The 17959-nt window shown below is 43.0% G+C and overlaps 1 long non-coding RNA gene across 1 annotated transcript in view; it reads left to right on the top strand.

Annotated features, from left to right (window-relative positions):
• LOC108445963 overlaps nucleotides 1–17727 on the top strand; it is a 35578-nt gene extending 17851 nt beyond the window's left edge. The window contains exons 3-5 of the long non-coding RNA XR_001861056.1: nucleotides 2838–3656; nucleotides 12492–12541; nucleotides 13513–17727. This is a non-coding gene — a long non-coding RNA (uncharacterized LOC108445963). The remainder of the gene's footprint in view (nucleotides 1–2837; nucleotides 3657–12491; nucleotides 12542–13512) is intronic.
• Nucleotides 17728–17959: the final 232 nt, after the last annotated feature.

Below are 17959 nucleotides of genomic sequence, written 5' to 3'. Positions count from 1 at the left end.
ATTTTGTTGCCTTTTTGCTGTCTCTTCATGGATCAGTAGACCTGAGGGTCCCTACAGTCCTGTAAGGGTAGGAAACTTGTAGCTTTTGAGGTACATAAGGTTCCTGTACATAAACCCCTACATGCCCACACTGTGTTGCCTGACCTGCAATGTCCCCCATCCTGCAGCGGGTGTGTGGTAGCATGGGGATGGTTAGGAAATCCAAACCTCGAGCCAAGGTGGGAAGTAAGCCAGCAAGGGTGGCCAAGATCAACATTTCTGGGATGCCCAGGGGCACAGCTGCATGCCAGTATTCTCTCACAGGCAGCATATGAAATTCCCTATGGGAAGGTATGCTTTTGTCAGATGAATGCCTCCTGGTGGTCCCTCAGCTGTCCAATGTACTTGTCTCATGGATTAAGGAGATACAAGGATTTTGACGTGAGATGGGCATGCACCAGCTTGCCCAGCTGTGGAGAACTGGATGCTCTGATGCCAGGCATATGCTTTTCCTACTCAGCTCTCCTGCTTCTCTCCAGCCACTTTGTTGTCTGCACAAAAGTTCCCCCCACTAATCACAAGGCAGAGGATGTGTGAATCCTACCTTGATTTCCCCAAATCCTCCCTATTGCACAATATCCTCTATAACCTAGGAGGCATCTCTGCAGCTCCTTCACTCTTGTGAAGGCATATGAGGGTTGAAATAATTTCTTCATTCTTTTCTTAAGCTGTTGACCTTCATAGAGCCCAGGCAAGACTGACTCAGATCAATGCAGCCTACAAGGGTGTGCACTCACAGACGTATTAGCAACGGACTTCAAAGAAACCACCTCAAGCCCAAAAACAACCAAAAAAGGAGTCTTCAAAAGATTAATCTACTCCTTCCACAGCATAACATCCCATGCTTGCTGCAAACAATAGTAACAGAAAAATCTGCCCTAACAATATTCAAGGAAGAATCAGTCACTGAAGTAGACCCAGCTGGATTCCCTAGGAAGAGCAGATTCCTCCAACACGGAGGGGACTTTTTTTTTCTAAATGGTAGGTATGTTCAATAACAAGAAAGCTGCACTACCATCATCCAAATACTTGTTTTTATCTCTGTGCAGGCAAGTCTGGCTCTGTTCTGTCACATCCTGCTTTACTACACAACTCCAGTGTGGAATCCTTCCCTACATGTTTTTGAGTTACCCACGTTACCTCTAATGCACCCTTCCTCGTATTGTTTAACTTCAGTTATAGACTGATGGGTAGAGCAGGGAAAAGCCCTCATTTCCTTATACTCTAACCAAGGAGTATGTTTTAGTGTCTGTTGTAGTTCTATTTTTAGCTGGCATCAGGTATGAGGTATAACTTGTGCTTAGAATAATTTTTCATCATTGCTTCTTGAAGCTGCCAGTGAGTTTATTAAAACTGAAAAGGTAATACCCCATATTCTTTTGTGTATGCTGTTTTCTCCAGTTCCTTTAGTCTGAACCAGAAGCAATTGAATCTAAACAGCTTTTTAAAGACAAATTTAAGGAAAATATGCAGTAGAAGCTGGGGGTGGTGGACTTTTTGGTTGTTGATTTTGGTTTTTTTTCTGGAGAACTAGATGTTCAGCTATGATAAAAATATGTCCAACATAACATTGCAGTATGCCCACATTTCCTCCTGGGCTGTTTTATAACATTCTGTATCGTATTTTATTTCAGCTTGTTTCCCTGTGTTCAGAAGCAATTGGTAACCTGTATCCACATTGGATGTTTTTGTGAAGACTTGTACTGAAGCACAGAGCTAAGATCAAAGTTCACTCACACTTTTGAGGTGTTACTCATAATTTTAGAAGTTTGCAGTGAGAGAAAATATGTTTTATCTTTCTCAGGCCATGTTTATTTGGAATATTACAATAAGACATGAGAAAAGCTGTTAGAAATGGCACCGAATATCTTGAATTGCAATTTGATCTTGTCTGCATAGTTTGTGCCCAGTCACTGGATTCTCTGAGAATTGACAACAAATAACTGCCACATAAGGCTAGGAAGCTACATGCCATAGCTGCTCCCTGCAGCCATCCCTCCATTCTCATCTAATGGTTAATGCTAATTAACCCCAAACTCTGACTGCACAGCTGAATCATGACTACCATATATATAGGCAGATAGGTGGGTAGCCCCCCCTATATATTTTGATTTCCATAGCTACCAGAGTAAGAACTCACTATCTGGAATGGTCTTTCCATAGTCTTGTGCAGTAAAACATCTTTAATTCTGTTCCAACTTCAAAAGACAGCAAAAGGGTATCTTTTTATCCAGTGACTTGCAGATGGCCATTAGCTAGTTGGGTTTTTTTTGAGAGTAGTTTATCAATTCTGCACCCTATCGTCATCTCTTTGACACTAGCAGACTTCAGTTTGCAGTGGACTTTATTTATTTTGCAGAAATCATATTCCATGGTCTCTGCAATCATTGTCTATTCTCATTTTCACACAATTGCTGTTTTATTAAGCAAAGTATTTAGAAAGTTCCTCCCAAAACCTTTACACTGAGTGCTTTTTAAAAACTAAATGCTAACAGAACAATTTCTCTCCCATCACTAGAATGTTAATTAGAAGGCTGTTTTTCTTTTTTTTTTTCAATCCTCTCTCCTCAGATCGGTATGTGATGGTTAAGACACCATACTGATGTGGGCGGCAGAAGAACCAGAATAGAATAAAGAAATATTAAACCAGCACATTGCCTGTCCTAGTGAAGGGATGCAAGAGAAAATGTTGTGGTGGGAAAGTCTTGTGAAAGAGGAAGCCAAGAAATGAAAGATAATGTTTGTAGTTTACTTTGGACTGTCTAACAAATATCTGCTCCTGTGTTTATACTCTGCAGGCCCAACTGCATCATTTCACATGGCACAGGATCACATTGGAAGGCAACAACAGCAGAATGAAGCCAACACTGATGCTGAGTCAAGTCAACCATGGGACAAGGTTCACACATCCAAAATTATTGCTTCATTACGCATAGGCAACTGCATACTGCAGCACTGGCATTCACAGACTTATGCTGATGCTCTAATTGGTTGCTCAGCTTTAATTATAGGCAGACATGGCAGGAACATGCATGAAAATGAAGTTTTTGTTGCAGAGGTGCTTGGAGAGCAAGTGTTCCAGCAGCAATCACCAGCAAGTCGCAGCCACCACTAGAAAGATTACACCTTTCTAAAGACACTGAAGCCAAGAAGCCAGTAGGATACCTGACAGTGAGAAGATGGGCACAGAGAAACACAGGTTTCTCCTCCACACCACTCATTCCTAGTGGACAGTCAAGCATCACCCGGGGAGGAAGGTGTTGCAGAGGGAGGTGAGGTAGCTCAAACCTGAAGCTCCAGAGCCAAGCCACTACCCCTGGTGTCACCACTTGGTACATGCTGCCACGTACTGGCTTGCACAACAGCCTCCTCACGTGGTATGCATGGCTTTTAATATCTCCCTCTTCAGACTGAATAGCTACCATGGCATTTAGTGTTTACTACAGCTTTTGACAAAGTGAATTCTGGCAAAATTGAGCACAAGTCCTCTGAAAAAGCAGAACTTTGCCCAGTGAGAAAATTTCCTGGCCACTTCTGTGACAACCTGAAGACTCTGCTAGAAGGATAGGGAGGTCCACAACATCACAGAGCAGCTTGTCACATCAGTGTGAGTTCAGGTAATGCCTAAAGGAACTCTATGAAGAGCATGATCTGTGAATGTATCGTCTAGAAGTATACTGCAATATACATGTGCACTATGTATAGTAAACAATGTGATGGGATTTCTTTGACAGATGTACAGCACTTACATAAAAACCAGCTCCTTCCACCATGGTGTGGAGGTTTCAGATAAAAGTCCTGTCTCACCTCAGGCATATGACTTACTGTCAATCTTGAGCAGGGATTGTTATCCCCAATGCTGTGTTTCTAAAACAATTTTTCAGGAACACATAGTCATCACACTGCCAAGACTCACAGTTCATATCATCACAGAACCACTGAGGCTGGAAGGGATCTTGGGAGCCACCCGAGCAGCCTCCTGTAAGGTTACTTATGGCCCTTCAAGTTATACCCTTTTCAATTTTTCTCCTTTTTTTTTTAATTGTTTAAAAAGACTTTCATTCCAGGCAAGAGGAAATACTTTTTTTCTCCTGATTTGCTGAGATGGTTTCAATAGACCTGACAAGTGTCAACCAGTCAGGAGGAAATTCCAGCAGCAGTTACATAAATCCCTGAAAACAGGCATGTTTAGGGAGGGAGCTCTGATGCTGAGCCACGGCTGTGTCAGTACAGGTATTGCTAGACTTAAAAGAGACAGCACTACATTAGTAACCCTCATCTGAATGACCCCAGGTCAGTTCTAGTTGGATGAGATGTACATTTAAATATCTTCACATCAAAGAAAAGGGAGAAATTATTACACCTACATCCTTCACTTTAATTTTTAAACCAATTCATCCATTGGACTTGTCTCTAATCAAAATGCTACCTCCAAAAAAAGTCTGCACTAGATATATTACAACAGGGAGAGCAATCCCTTCCTCCTGTTGTGCAGCAACAGATCATTAAAGACAGGAGCTTGGACTGTGCTGAAGGCAGATAAAATTACAGTCAGTTCCCAAAATAAATGTCAAAAGCCCAGCAGGCTCCTCTTCTCTCCACATCATGGGAACCATTCCACCATTGTTACACTTTCCCTGGGAAATGGGCACACTAAGGCCTCTAGAGGTGCTTGGCAGCCCAGAGGCTCAGTGGTGCTGAGCACCTCCAGGGTGAAGCACCACAGGGGTGACTGAAACCAGGACCTTCCACTGTGGTCTCCTGAGTTAGAATACCACACCCACAGTCATCCAGCTGGCAAAAAGCAGGTATGGATATGGTTGGCCCGAGAGCAGAACTTGCAAGGAATGTTTCTGCTTTGCATGACCCCCAAGCCTTTCTCTAGTCACACCAGTTGGTCTGAGGACAGAGCTGGGAGAACGTTCTGGCCTCCTGGTCTCAAGGACACAGACCCTTTAGATGATGCGAACTCGACTTCAGTAGCAGTTTGCTGCCAGGGGAACTGTCCAATTCCTAACGTGTTGCAAGAAAACCTCTCTCTCCCCCTGTCTTTTTCAGTGTGTTTAGAGAGTGTCAATCCCGAGGCTACCAGTCCACAGGCTTCCCCTCCCAGCTCTCTCCAAAGTGCTGGTAACGAAGCAATCAGGAAGGACAGTTCAGCAATCAGCGTCTTGATATAATCCTTCCTCTCTGTCAGTCTGATGCCTTTTCCTGGTCTTAAAATCAAGAGTCAAACACAGTTAGAAGAGAAAAAGGGGTTTTACCTCTGTATTTATTTTAAGGATCCTTAGGTGCACCACGCCCAGGTGGAATGCACCCCAATGCACACCACAATGCCCACCCCCAATAGATCTGGTATAACATTATAGGTCTTATTAATTAGCATATCTATCAAAGATTCCCCAATGAGAGGCTCGAGTGAGCCCCTCTCCCCCAGGAACCTTCCCCTGAATGGTTCTATCTTAGTTCACAGAATGTGTTCTGGAGAGGACCTTGGGGCCTGGGGGCATTTTGATCCCTAACTATAAAGCTTCTAAAATGTATCGTCTTCTAGCTGAACAAACAAGTCCAAGAATGTAGGCAAAAAGCACTAAGAATACAGAAGTTATAAAAAGGTATAGCAGGGGTATAAAAAAAAAGGCAAAAATCTTCATGGCATCAGTCAGTAGGAAATAAATTACTCACTGGTGCCTGCTACAAAGATACCACCCAGGCACAGATAACATCCCTTAAAAGGGATGTGAAAGACAAAGACTAATCAAGGATTCTGCAGCTGTCAGAGGAAGGCATTTTCCATGGCAAAGAAAATACCTCATTTTCCTGAGTATTTCCCATGTGATTTTACCTTCATGCAAATTGTAAGCATAGAGACTGGAGCCCAAAAGATCTCTAGAGGTTCTGTGAATTTTCAACATCATTAAGCCTAAGATTAAATGAAATTGGAAGCAAAATATAAACTTTCTGATGTCCAGTATATCTATTCTTACATAACAGTTACATGAGGTGAAGGAGAGGTATAAGTGGCCAGGAGAAAGGCCATAAAAAATTTCATCTTTTGACACCATCTAAATGGCAAAGCTGGAATGAAAATTGAAAGACTGAAATAGCAGCCACAGAAGCACTTCTTGATAGAAATAGGTTTAGTTTAGAAAAGGATTCTTACGGTCCAAATATTTTTGTAGGTATTTGGCTGAAGAATGAACACATTGCAATACTTCTTTTAACTTCACCACCTGTTAGAAGAGGTTGAAGCCCCAGCTGATGCCGGACCTAACCACTCAGAGTGTCCAGATCAGTGTTTGGGAAAATACAGATTTTTTGTTGTGATATTTGAGGACAAACTTTACCAATTTCTTTCTAACAATTAGAGATACCTATTTGGCACGTGCATATTCCCATATGAATTCTGGTGTGGTAGTTTAAGAAATCTATCAGCAGACTACTCTGTTCAAAGCAAGCTGCCTAACTGAACATTTCTGTAATATGCATTGATTTCAAAAAGGTACTAAATGTATTTTTACTCTAACATTTAGCTGCTTAACTCCGCAATTTATCTCATCACTCCTCTAAAAAAGCTGATGAGACTGACAGCTCATTTTTTTCATCTTCTTCATGATGATAGAATTAGAATTCATCACCTTGAGAAGACATGGGGATATTCAAGTTGTGGGAACTTTATGTTCAAGGTTATAATTTTCCTTTGAAGCACCATGTCCAAAGACTTCAAAAAGAATTTTCCTGTGCAGAAAGGAAATGATGAAGGAAGAGTGGGGAAAAAAATAGCTGTAACATTGCAAGACATGCTGGTTGATCTCACAGTATAAAGAATACCTTGGAAGATGAACCTTAATTTATCTTAGTGTTTACTGGAGCCAAACTCTCTGCAACCAAAGATTTAGTAACTGCAATTTGCAAATGACTGCTGAGTCTTGCAATACAAACCATACTTCTTCATCATACTTTTGCTGTCATACCTTTTTTTATACCATGTGTTAAAGGAAAACCAATTCAGATATTATAAAAGTAGTTGATAAATCTTTCTGCTCCCTGGGGTCTCTGCTCTTATTCCCATCACAGGACTAATGCACAAGCAGGACAGACCAAAACAAGTCTCTAATTAGCTAAGCTAATTAGTTCAAACAAAGGACCCAAAACTTTTACACTATTGTAGGAGGGGGAAAAAAGATAATTTCAGTTCCCACTCTTAGTTTCCCCAGTTAAAACTGAGCTCTTCTTCAGGTATTTACACACCTGAGAGCCTGCCAAGATTTACATGCCATAGGAGGTTAACACAATCAAGGAAACAGGGATATATCCATGGGCATAAAATAGTCAGCAAATATCCAAAAGGATGCGCTCCCTCACAGCTAAAGCACATACACACCTCTGTAGCTCACCTATTAGTCGTCTTAATTCATTTGTAAGTAGGAAACATTATTCTGATACTATTTTTGCCAAAAACAAGTTTGGGTTCAAAGGAAATTAGAATTTCTTAAAAGTTGAATTTTATAAGACTAGCTTTCATTCATTACTTAGTCAGTTTAAAAAAAAAAAAAAAGGCATAGAGCATCTGGATACTTTGGGAGTTGTGTTAGCTCCAGTAATGTCTGTGTGATACAAACTGTGTTATACCAACCCTTCCCCATGATAGTGTTCACCTTCCAATGAAATACAGCAGGACAGATTCTTGACCAAGACTCAGTCACCTGAACACACACCAAAGGGACTCTCAGGAAGGGCAAAATCTTGGAGGATGATTCATCAGTGAAGGAAAATTAGGATCTGCTTGCCCAGAACAAATATGAAGGCAGGCTGGATGAAGAAGTAGGACCCATTGCGATGTATTTCTTTGTTTGTTTTAGTGCATGGCTGTGATATAGAGGTGATGGATTTCATGTCCAACAAAGGCCACAAAAATGGTGAAGGGTCTAGAGCACAGATCTTATGAGGAACAACTGATGGAAGTGGGATTGTTTAACCTGAAGTAAAGGAGGCTCAGGGAGACCTCAAGGAGGCACTCCACCCTAAAGGAGGCTGTGCTGGGGTGGTGGTTGGACTCTTCTCCCAGGCAACAAGTAAGAGGACAAGAGGAAATTGCCTCAAGTTGTGCCACAAGAGGTTTGTGTTAAATACCAGGAAAACTTTCTTTCATGTCAAGCATTGGAACAGGCTGCCCAGAAGAAGTGGTGGAGTCCCCATTCCTGGACGTATTTAAGAGACATGTGGATGTGGCACTTAGGGACATGGGTTAGTGGTGGACTTGGCCGTGTTGAGTTAGTGGTTGGAGCCAATGATCTTAAAGGTTTTTTCCACCCTAAACCATTCTTTGATTCTATATCCAAAACTGCTACCGAAGGAGAGACTCTGAGCTGTACTGGGGCAGAACACCAGCAGGTACAAATTCTGTCACATACAGGAAAAGGCAGGCCAGTGCCAGGATATGAAAGAGTGGGGCCGGAGCCTGGGAGGTACTTTACACAGGTCCAGGTGTCCTGCTGCCAAGGGGAAGGCTGTACTGGGAGAGTGGGGACTGGGCCAGACAGGGTGGGTGGGTGAACATGGACAGGAAACATCAGAGAGAAGATTGCTTGGTTGGTTGGAAATACTGATGATTCCTTCAGAAAGGCCGGAGAAGGGAATTTCCTAGAGCAGCTGAGCTTGTCCCCAATGGTTTCATCTCCTTTGTGCTCTCTGCTGTAGTTGGGTGAGGTCATTCCTCCTTCCTCTTCCTCTTCACTTTTGTGGTGAAGTGACATCTTTGGCTCCAAACCGGACAAGGGCAGAGCAGACTGTGATTATTTCCTTCCCAGGGCAGGTCAGGTCTCCGTCACTGAGTGTAACCCAGTGGGGCTGTCTTAAGGCTTTTCAAGGCCAGCAACACAGAGTTGATGAAGGACCTGCAGCCTCCAGTGACAGAGGGGCAGCTGTGTTTCTGCTAAGCAGCTCAGGCCAGTACACACAAGAAGCCAGCTTAGTGTTTCCCCTAGTTCCCAGGGTTTCTTTTCAAGTATTCATTTGGAAATCCCGTATTCCTTAACAGATACACTTCACAGTCAATAAATGTGCCTTTACAAGAAAGGCAGTGGCAGCCTGGCTAGTTGGGAGATGTGACTGTTAGTCCAACAGAAAAGGGGTTGGTGATTCCAGGCCAGCTTTATCCTCAGCCTGACAAAACCTGCTGCTTGTATCTAGCATAAACCCAGTATCATTTAGGCTCTCTTGGCTGAATCTGCACATCTTTTGTTCAAGCTGTGGTCATACTACAGAGCAGCCACACAACCCCATGTTCATCTTTGCATTTTGGTGGTGTTTGCAGGGCAATTTGGTGGTCATGGACTAGGTTGCTTTCAGAGGAAACTTAACCATGTGCTGTGATTCGGGTGTGCAAAGAGAAAAATGCACTTTGCATTTTGCTAGGAAGGCAAAAGCCCAGGTGAATGACTGGGGGCATTCACCTGAAAACCCAGACTAACCCTGCTTTGGAGTAAAGGGGCAAACTGCATACAGTGGAGGTGCAGGGGCCCCAGCATGGGCATCTTCAGTCCTTGGATTCACTCCTGTCACACACAACCCAAACTGGACATTCAGAGAGGAAGGAGATGGACAGAAATCCCTTTTTCTCCTTGTGTCTGCTTTGAGTTACAGCCTTGAGAACATAGAAAGGGCTGTTTGGAAAACCTGATAGTGGGGGAGGAATTCAGGGGCAGTACATATACAGATAAGCAGAAATTTCTGATATATGTGACTGTTAACCAGCCACCTTTATTCAGCATAATTTCAGCATAAAGCAAGCAAAAGGGAGGAGGGATTAGGGAGAGAAAGTAGGAAAAAGTGGTGCTAAGGCACTTGTAACAAACACTAAAAACCACCATATAAAAATATAACAGCTGAAGCCAAAACAAAACTGTGTGCCTGACAGTACATTTGATATACCAGAAAGATGTCTGCTAGAGAATTCATGATATGAGAGTTTAGGAGAAATAACGATAAACTATTATTAGAGAATATACAGAGTATGCAATGCCACTTATATCCAGAAACATATTTTTAATCAATCTTCCCCATATTGCACCTTTACAAAGCTTTTAAAAAGCGTAGCAGTTCAGTGGTCTTTCGTAAATATAAATCAGGAAGTGTGTCAGTGGCACTGCAACCACATAAACCAAACCTCAGCTGTTCAATGAGCGGAATCCCTACCGATCTGATGCGCAATTTAACGCGCCTGGTGGAAGCCTCTAATCTGTCTTGTTCCCAGGTTATTTGGAGGCAACAGCTGATAACCACAGCTCTGCATGCACAGATAAAAACGTGACTCTGAGCAATCTGCAAGAACGGATGAACCGCTCTTCCTGCTGTGTGCGGCGCGACTGACCCGCGACCAGCTGTGAAACAAGTGCCTGGAGCAGGATGTGAGGCTGGCCCAGAGGTCGAACAGATGCCAGCAGACACCCACCATGGGCTGCAGCCCTTCCCACACACACACACACAGCTGCATCGTGCTTGCCAGGGCCAAGGGTTGTTAAGACTCAGGCAATCAGCAGGGCAGTAAGGTTGCTGAGCCCCAAAACACAGCAGGCAGCCTCAGGGAGTTATTTTCAGTGTCAGACAAGAGCACTTTGGTGGAGAGCGGAACAAACCTCACAGGTCTAGGTAGTGTCCAGGAAGGACAAACGATTAACGGGGAGCCAAAGCTTTTCTAAATCCAGCTGTATTTCAAATCTCCAAGCCACTATGCTAAAATACCCAACACCCTGTGGCAAAGTGAGCCTAAGACAGGAGACATGATATCTTTGCCTAAGACTGATGGTTTTCTTAGTTAATTCTTTCTTTCTCCCATTTCTGTGAGAATTCATGGACTTTTAGACACTATTTAAATGAAATTTCAAGCACTAACAAGCTGCATCCTGGCACCTAACACAATGCAAGATTCTCCAGCCCATTGCTACACAAAACCCCTAGGGGACTGTAGGAGAAAAACAGTAATCAATAAAATACTATTGCGTGTGGCACTTAAACCAAAAGGTGTGTTCTTCAAAGAGCAGTGCTTAGAGAGCAGACTTCTGTGAGCATGCTGGTACTCAGATCTCATTAAATAAAAGCACTATCAGGTTAATTAGTTAATGTCTTGTAAGAACATAGATAGATCTCATTAAATAAAAGCACTATCAGGTTAATAGTTAATGTCTTGTAAGAACATAGACGAAATATGATATTGGGTATATCAGTGTGAGCTGTCATTTATTTCAGGGGTAGTGGGGCATATTCTGTATTTGACTGTGCCAGTACAATCCCCTTTGGCTTCAATTGTGGGATCTGACTAAAGACAAGATATCAGATCAGGACAGAATCTGGCCTTTAAAAATGCTGATTTTAACTTCAGCCATCTACTCCTGCCTTTAAATTCTACCCCAAAGCAGGGAAAACTGTTTTCTTATAAAAACAAGAGGAATATTACACCTGCAGAAAGGGGTTCTCCCTTGCCTGCAATTCCACTCAAGCCACAGAACAGTACCATCTATTCAGAGGGAAGCAAGCTCAGGCAACTCTGAGACATACAACATATGATGAGTGCTACAGAACAGTGGTATGGACAACAGGGGAGTTATTACACCATGACAGATGCATACCCAGACTACACTGGCTCCTAAGAGCTCTGCAGAAGGAAATCAGAACTAGACACATCTGTGCCAATGTCAAAAGGTAAGACAGATAAACACCCTAAAATGCAACTCACGCAGTCCTGTAAGTGTACTTGAGAGGATTGTGTTGAGGGAGGAAAATACTGGCTAGAAAGCTATCAATAAAACAGCCCCCTAGGAAAATATCACCTCTAGTCCTCCTTAATATGTATACCCGCCTTTAAGTCAGCCTTCACATGTCCCTTAGACTAAAAGCTGAGTGTAAAGTCCTCCAGTATACCTATAAAGCAAGATGCCTAGAGTCCATAACAAGAGAGGTAGCCCTAGAAGGATGATGGGGTTTGGGTTTGCCCTCCAGAGAGATGCTGTGAGGGTGGGAACAGGCTCACATCTCCTGCCAGAAAACATCATATCACCAGCAGCGGCCCCTGGCCACAGAGTTATGCCTCTGTACTCTGGAGAGACCAGAAATTCAACCAAGAAGGACACCACCTAAGCCACCCATTTAACACCTGCACACAGAAAACACTTGGAAAGCTCAGCTCCCCTGATGTTCAGACAATGCATGGCAAGCATGAAGCCAGTACAGACCTCAGTTCTTTGGAGATAACACAAACAATTACATATTCATATAATTATATACGTATTATCTCATCATAATTATAGAAGATACCTTTATATGCTGCAGGCTATGTCAACTGTTTACTGTGTAGAGCTTGAGTGTATTTGCAAGACAAGTTCATAAATTAAGTTCATAATTAATATTAAATGAATTAGTGTATGTTGCTAATTTTGAATTCTATTCTTTCACAGGTCTAAGTAAAGGGCAATATGATATTGAAGAAAGAACAGCTTATCTCAAGGTAAACCAGTATTATTACTATAGAATAAAAGATGGTCCGTGTATGGAACTAAATTTGAATATCCCAGAATTAATAACCTTGAAGGATATGCCTGTATGTAAATACACCTTTCTGCCCATTCAGCTGCACAATCACTCTGCAATACCTCAGAGGAAGTAATTTAAAATTTTTTAACAAATGCAAAGAGTGAAACAAATCAGGTGGATCCAAAAGGCCAAACTATGAAAAATAGATTTCATTACTGAAGCAAAAGGCAAGACCATTTGGGAAATTGGAAACATGGATTATTACCTCCAAAGACTCAAAAAGTCTTTTACTACATTGACTTTTCCCATCCATTGTTCATCAGAGATGCCAAATTAGACAATCTTCATGTCAAATCACTCCTCAGCAAGCCACAGCTGTGCCAGTCAGGGGTCAGGAGGGCTGGCATGGACCCTGTGTGAGCTGTGGCTGAGAGGCCACACCAGCCCCACCTCCACCTTTCTTGGACAGGAGAAGTTATCCCAGGTGAGCAGCTCTGGGACACGTTAGGTCTTCTGCCTGCAGGAGCAGGGAAGTGTTTTGCTTCTCCCTGGAAGTTGAGCTGCACAATTTCAGGCCCCAATACCTCCCTTACCATTACAAAAAACTCCTTGTAGGACTTTATCCTAGCCTTCTTTATATTCTTGCACCACTAAGAATTATGGAGGAAGTCAAGGGGGATAGGAGCAAGTAAAGGTAAAAGACAGATTAGATGGCACCAAGAATACTCTTCCGTCAGATAGAAGCACATCCTGTCACCATGCCTTCTATGTGCCCCTTCATCTTTACTCTGCCACTATGGCATTTGGTATTACTTGCCCCATATTTCTGTTGGTTCCTGCACCCCTTGCTCCCCTCATCTCTCAGCATCTATCATTGTTTTTCTCCCCACAAAGGACTTGCAATTTCCACTCTTCATTATTAGTCTCTCTCTTCTTTTCTTCCAGAGTAATTTTTAAAGGCTGTCCTGGGAGGCTGGGAAGAACTAAGACTACCTGTGTGTGTGCAACACCTCTCCACCCTCAGGAGCAGAAGAAACATATTGTCCTTCTCTGCAGTCAGAGGGTAAAGAGTGGAAGAGAGCACAGCCTTGGGGACATGCAAGGCCCCAGTTCTGAGGGGAGTAGCAGTGGTCAGGGACTGAAGCCCCTGGTGAAACCACCCCAGCATCCTAAATCCCATGTCCTGCAGCATCCCTTCACAGCCCAGTGTCTTGGATGGTGCCAGCCTGGGAAATAAATATGAGCAGGATACACGTAAACCAGCCCATTTCTTTGCCAGTGCTATTTTGGAACCGGCCTTTCACAGATAATTTTAGCTTGCTTTACCGGTTGATCCCTAGAGCAAAGGGAAATTCTGTTTTTTCTCTTAACGTTGTTATACAATATTGTGATGAGCTGCACACATACAGCCAGAGGGAAAATGGGGCTTTGCAAGTACTACTTCTTGGCAACCAGTTTTTAAACAGATGTTCAGCTGTCGTAAGAGGCATTGTGGTGGTGGGATGGGCCCTAGTACAATGTGCAGCCAAGGATGTAGTGACAATTGTACAGGATTAATTAAACTTCCTGAATGACCTCACTTCAAGGCTCTGCAGAGACCAGATAAGAATCACACAGCTTGGCCAAGAGCCTTAAAAGGGAAAGGAAAGGGAGGGAAAAGGACTTTCTGTAAACGTGGACTTCTTTCGCCGGGTTGTGGAGCAGCACCTGCGAGGCCTGGCAGGGAGGGGGGCAGCACGGCTGCTGTCACTCAGTTTGAGCCTAGAGGGATGAATGGGTCAAATGTGCAAAGCAGACAGCCACAAGCAACCCTGGAGCTCACAGCAGTGTTCAGAGCAAGTTCCAGCTTCCTTGTAATGCTGTTGCCCTCACCCCTTTTTTCGTTCCACTTACACAGCACTTCCTATCCATTCCAGGATCCCAGGGCATGGAAAGACCCACCAACACAAAGCTGGGGGCACCTATGTTGCAAGCAATGTAATTTCCTAGCTCACTCCCTCGATCACCCACACCTCAAACACACCAAAACTGGCATGGTCCAGTTGATTTCCCACAGACAAAGCATGAAAGAAACCATTACAAATTTGGGTCCTCTTTCCTATGCCAATCTTCCAACACTACTTTAGCAGGTTTTGCAACATGAAAACACCCTATGTACATCTGCTTGCCACTTTCCTGGATGTACAGCCTGTACCTTGTGTTGTACTGCTGCAGCAGCCTCTGTCAGGCTGTGGTGCAGCACTAACACTGAGCTGCAAAGGTACTGGAAAATAATGACATCCTTGGTCATGAATGAAACACAGGCAGTCTGCAACTAAACAGGGCCAGGACACAAACTTGGGTATAGCCCATACTGTTGAACTTCCAACAGGCTTCCTGGCCCAATTGTGTCTCCCGAGACAATGGCTGGGCTTATTTCAGGGAACACCACAATGTAGTAATTAAGATGACCAAGGCTACTTTGTTCTGGGAGAAGGAGCTTACCCATCAGCTGCACAGCATCCTGTTGGAATGACTGGGACATGGTCCATTCTACTTGCTCATCAGGATGATCATGCAAAGCTCAGAGATGTCCCTTCTTGCTGGTCTCTGGACACGGGCCAGTTTACACACATTTACCTGGGAAAGAGGGAATGTTCATCAGGGCTGCATGGATACAGTCAAAGGTATTCAAGTGTTTATCTTCCTTTGATGTCAGGTATAGAAACACCTTAAAAATAGAGTCTGAATTTCACCACAATGCTGGGAGCAAGATTTCATGTCATGGTAAGTGTCATGCTCCCCTGAGATGATCCTGCTCTCCACCAACCCCACATCAGTTTTGGTGGTTCTCTTTTCCATCACACTGATCAACCTACAAAGCAAGGGCACTGGGTGTCTGGCTGCAGGAGCAGGATGGCCTGCAGACAAAGCTGGTGCAAAGGAGGAGGGATGATCCTTTCCACAGCAGGCAAATGGATTGTCTTAGACACAAGAAGTGCAACTGGAGAAATGAGATTTGCAGTTCTTAGGGAATAACATGGCTGTGGTTCTCTGCACAAGTGGTGTTTTCTGTGTCCTATAATGCCTGGAGAAAACATGCTGCCAATATGCTCCAAACATGGAGCTTAGTTTGCACACTTTCCCATCAGCATCCTGGGACAGGCATCAGGCATCAAATTAAGTTCTTAAGCTCTACTCACTCAAGCCTGCTGCTGACCTAAAAAGAGGGTGGGCTCACAGAACTTATGGAAAACAGTTCAGAAAGTTACCCACAGAACAAAAAATATTCTCCTACAAAAACTGTATTTCTCAATGTAGAAAATTTCTTTGGCCTTTCCTACACACAATCCTGAAAAGGAAATCAGTGTATCAAGAAAGCAATCAGAGGAGTTGATCATATTAAGGTTTTAACACTACACATATATCTAATGTATTTACGTCTTGATCTTACTGAGTTATACATAGTACATAAGGTTTTGAAAAACTGCTGGAGAAGGTAAAAGACCAGAAGAGTTAAATAACTTCCTCAAGTCCCACAGCAAATCACTGATAAGAATCAAGAACAGAATCTATGTGAAACAGCAAAACAGAGCAAAATCCAAAGTGATTGGCAAGATGCCTATCAATTTCAAAGGGACCACAATTTAATCCCTGTAGTCTTGACTTCTAACCTGACCTTGTGGCACAGCAAATTATCAGCTGAGATGCTGCTCTTTTCCAGGCTGATCAGCATGACGAAGCATGTGACATGCATCTTAATAAGCAACTTATGATAAATGTGTTTTTAAGTACTGTTTAACAAAATAGGTCTAGTAGATATTAAAACCATCAAAAATGTGATTTTTCCCCCCTAGACTTATTTGCTTTATGTGATCGAGGCTCCAAGTCCTTGCTATTCATATATATCCCAAATGTCTAGAAAATTTATCATCTGCTTCAGTAAGTTTCCTTCCCAAATACAGAATCTACCCCATGAAATTTAGAATAGCACATTCAAATAGGGTTAAACACTTTCATTTAATCTTTAACATGAGTTTAATTACTACATGGCTTGATCTCCTGGTGCCTTCCTTTCACAATCGAAGAAAGGAAGAGCTGTGGATGCCACCATGCTCCTTGTGGGGCATCTCTCATCTGTAAAATAAAGAAAATAGCCAAAAAGTTGTGCTGCTTCTGTGGCAAAATGAGATGAAGATGAGGGACATCTGTATCTGACAACACACGTTTTGTAAGGAAGGCAGCAGGCAGCCTGGGTAACCACACACCCCAAACCTTGAGTACCCCAAAACATGGGTAGAAAAGCCAGATGTTCCCTCCCAGACTGAGCCTGCCTGCAGCAAGAGGCAAGTGCAGATCTGCCCCTGGCAGTACCCAAGAGCCACTTGCTCCCCCGTGCCCTGGGCTAGCTCTGGCCCTGCACCAGGAACATGTGACCTGAGCTTCCAGCAGGAGACAAGGACAGCTGGGGATGCCAGCAAATATTGGGCCTGTACCAGAGGGCCTGATGAGCAGCACTCACACTGTTTTCTCTGCACAGGGAGAAAACAGCACTATTATGTCCTCTGTGCACTCACAGAGTAACCACATCTGTGCCTTTTGCTGTTTGAAAGATACTGTTATTGGAAAGCACACTGCAGAGCACTCATTTTCTACATTGTTTTCTGGACTTGGGGCTCAATTTCACTTTAATTCTCTTAAAAGCACACTCTAAAACACACTTAGTGACCTTGTGCAGATTCCCAGATGAATTCTTTCTGCACAATGCCCAGACTTTACCTGTAATAGCATCTCAACTGGAAAAATAACAATATGAAACAAAAATTATTAATAAATAAACTATAAATCAGTTGTTAAAATGAGTATGTTAACCTGCTTACAGTGGAAGAACAGAGCATGATCTTCCCTGAAAGCTCAGTCCACCTCCTGATCAGACATGTCAGCAGCAGAGCCAATGCCACTATAAATTTATTGCCTGTAGGCCCAAGGTTAAAAGGCTGATTTATGTCTAGCAGTAGAGCAATGGTTACAAAAGCCCTTCTCAGTCTACAGATTCAGATGGAAATAGCCCCTAGGTTCAGAAATTCTTAATTCCAGCTCAGGCCTGTGATTAAAAATAAAAGGCATCCACAGTTTAAACAAATGTTTGACCCACAGGACTACAAGTGTACAAACACAGTCCTTGAGGACTTATTCTCACAAGCTCAACAAATGTTATTACCCAGTGATTAAGCAATTGTTCAGTATGGTTTAAAAATTATATTGATAACAAAACAACAATAAAATTTATCTAAATGCATCATAAGGTTTTGATGTAAGTCAACATCATTTGCATGCAAACTGTCTTAGATGAGACAAAATTCAGAAACCCTAAAAATGGCCCAGAACTCAGCACTCTCGGATTTAGGAGAAA

This window comes from Corvus brachyrhynchos, unplaced genomic scaffold (assembly GCF_000691975.1).
Source record: "Corvus brachyrhynchos isolate BGI_N302 unplaced genomic scaffold, ASM69197v1 scaffold84, whole genome shotgun sequence".
Lineage (NCBI taxonomy): Eukaryota > Metazoa > Chordata > Aves > Passeriformes > Corvidae > Corvus > Corvus brachyrhynchos.
The sequence above is the reverse complement of the archived record's forward strand: the minus strand, read 5'-3'. Positions and strand labels throughout refer to the sequence as shown.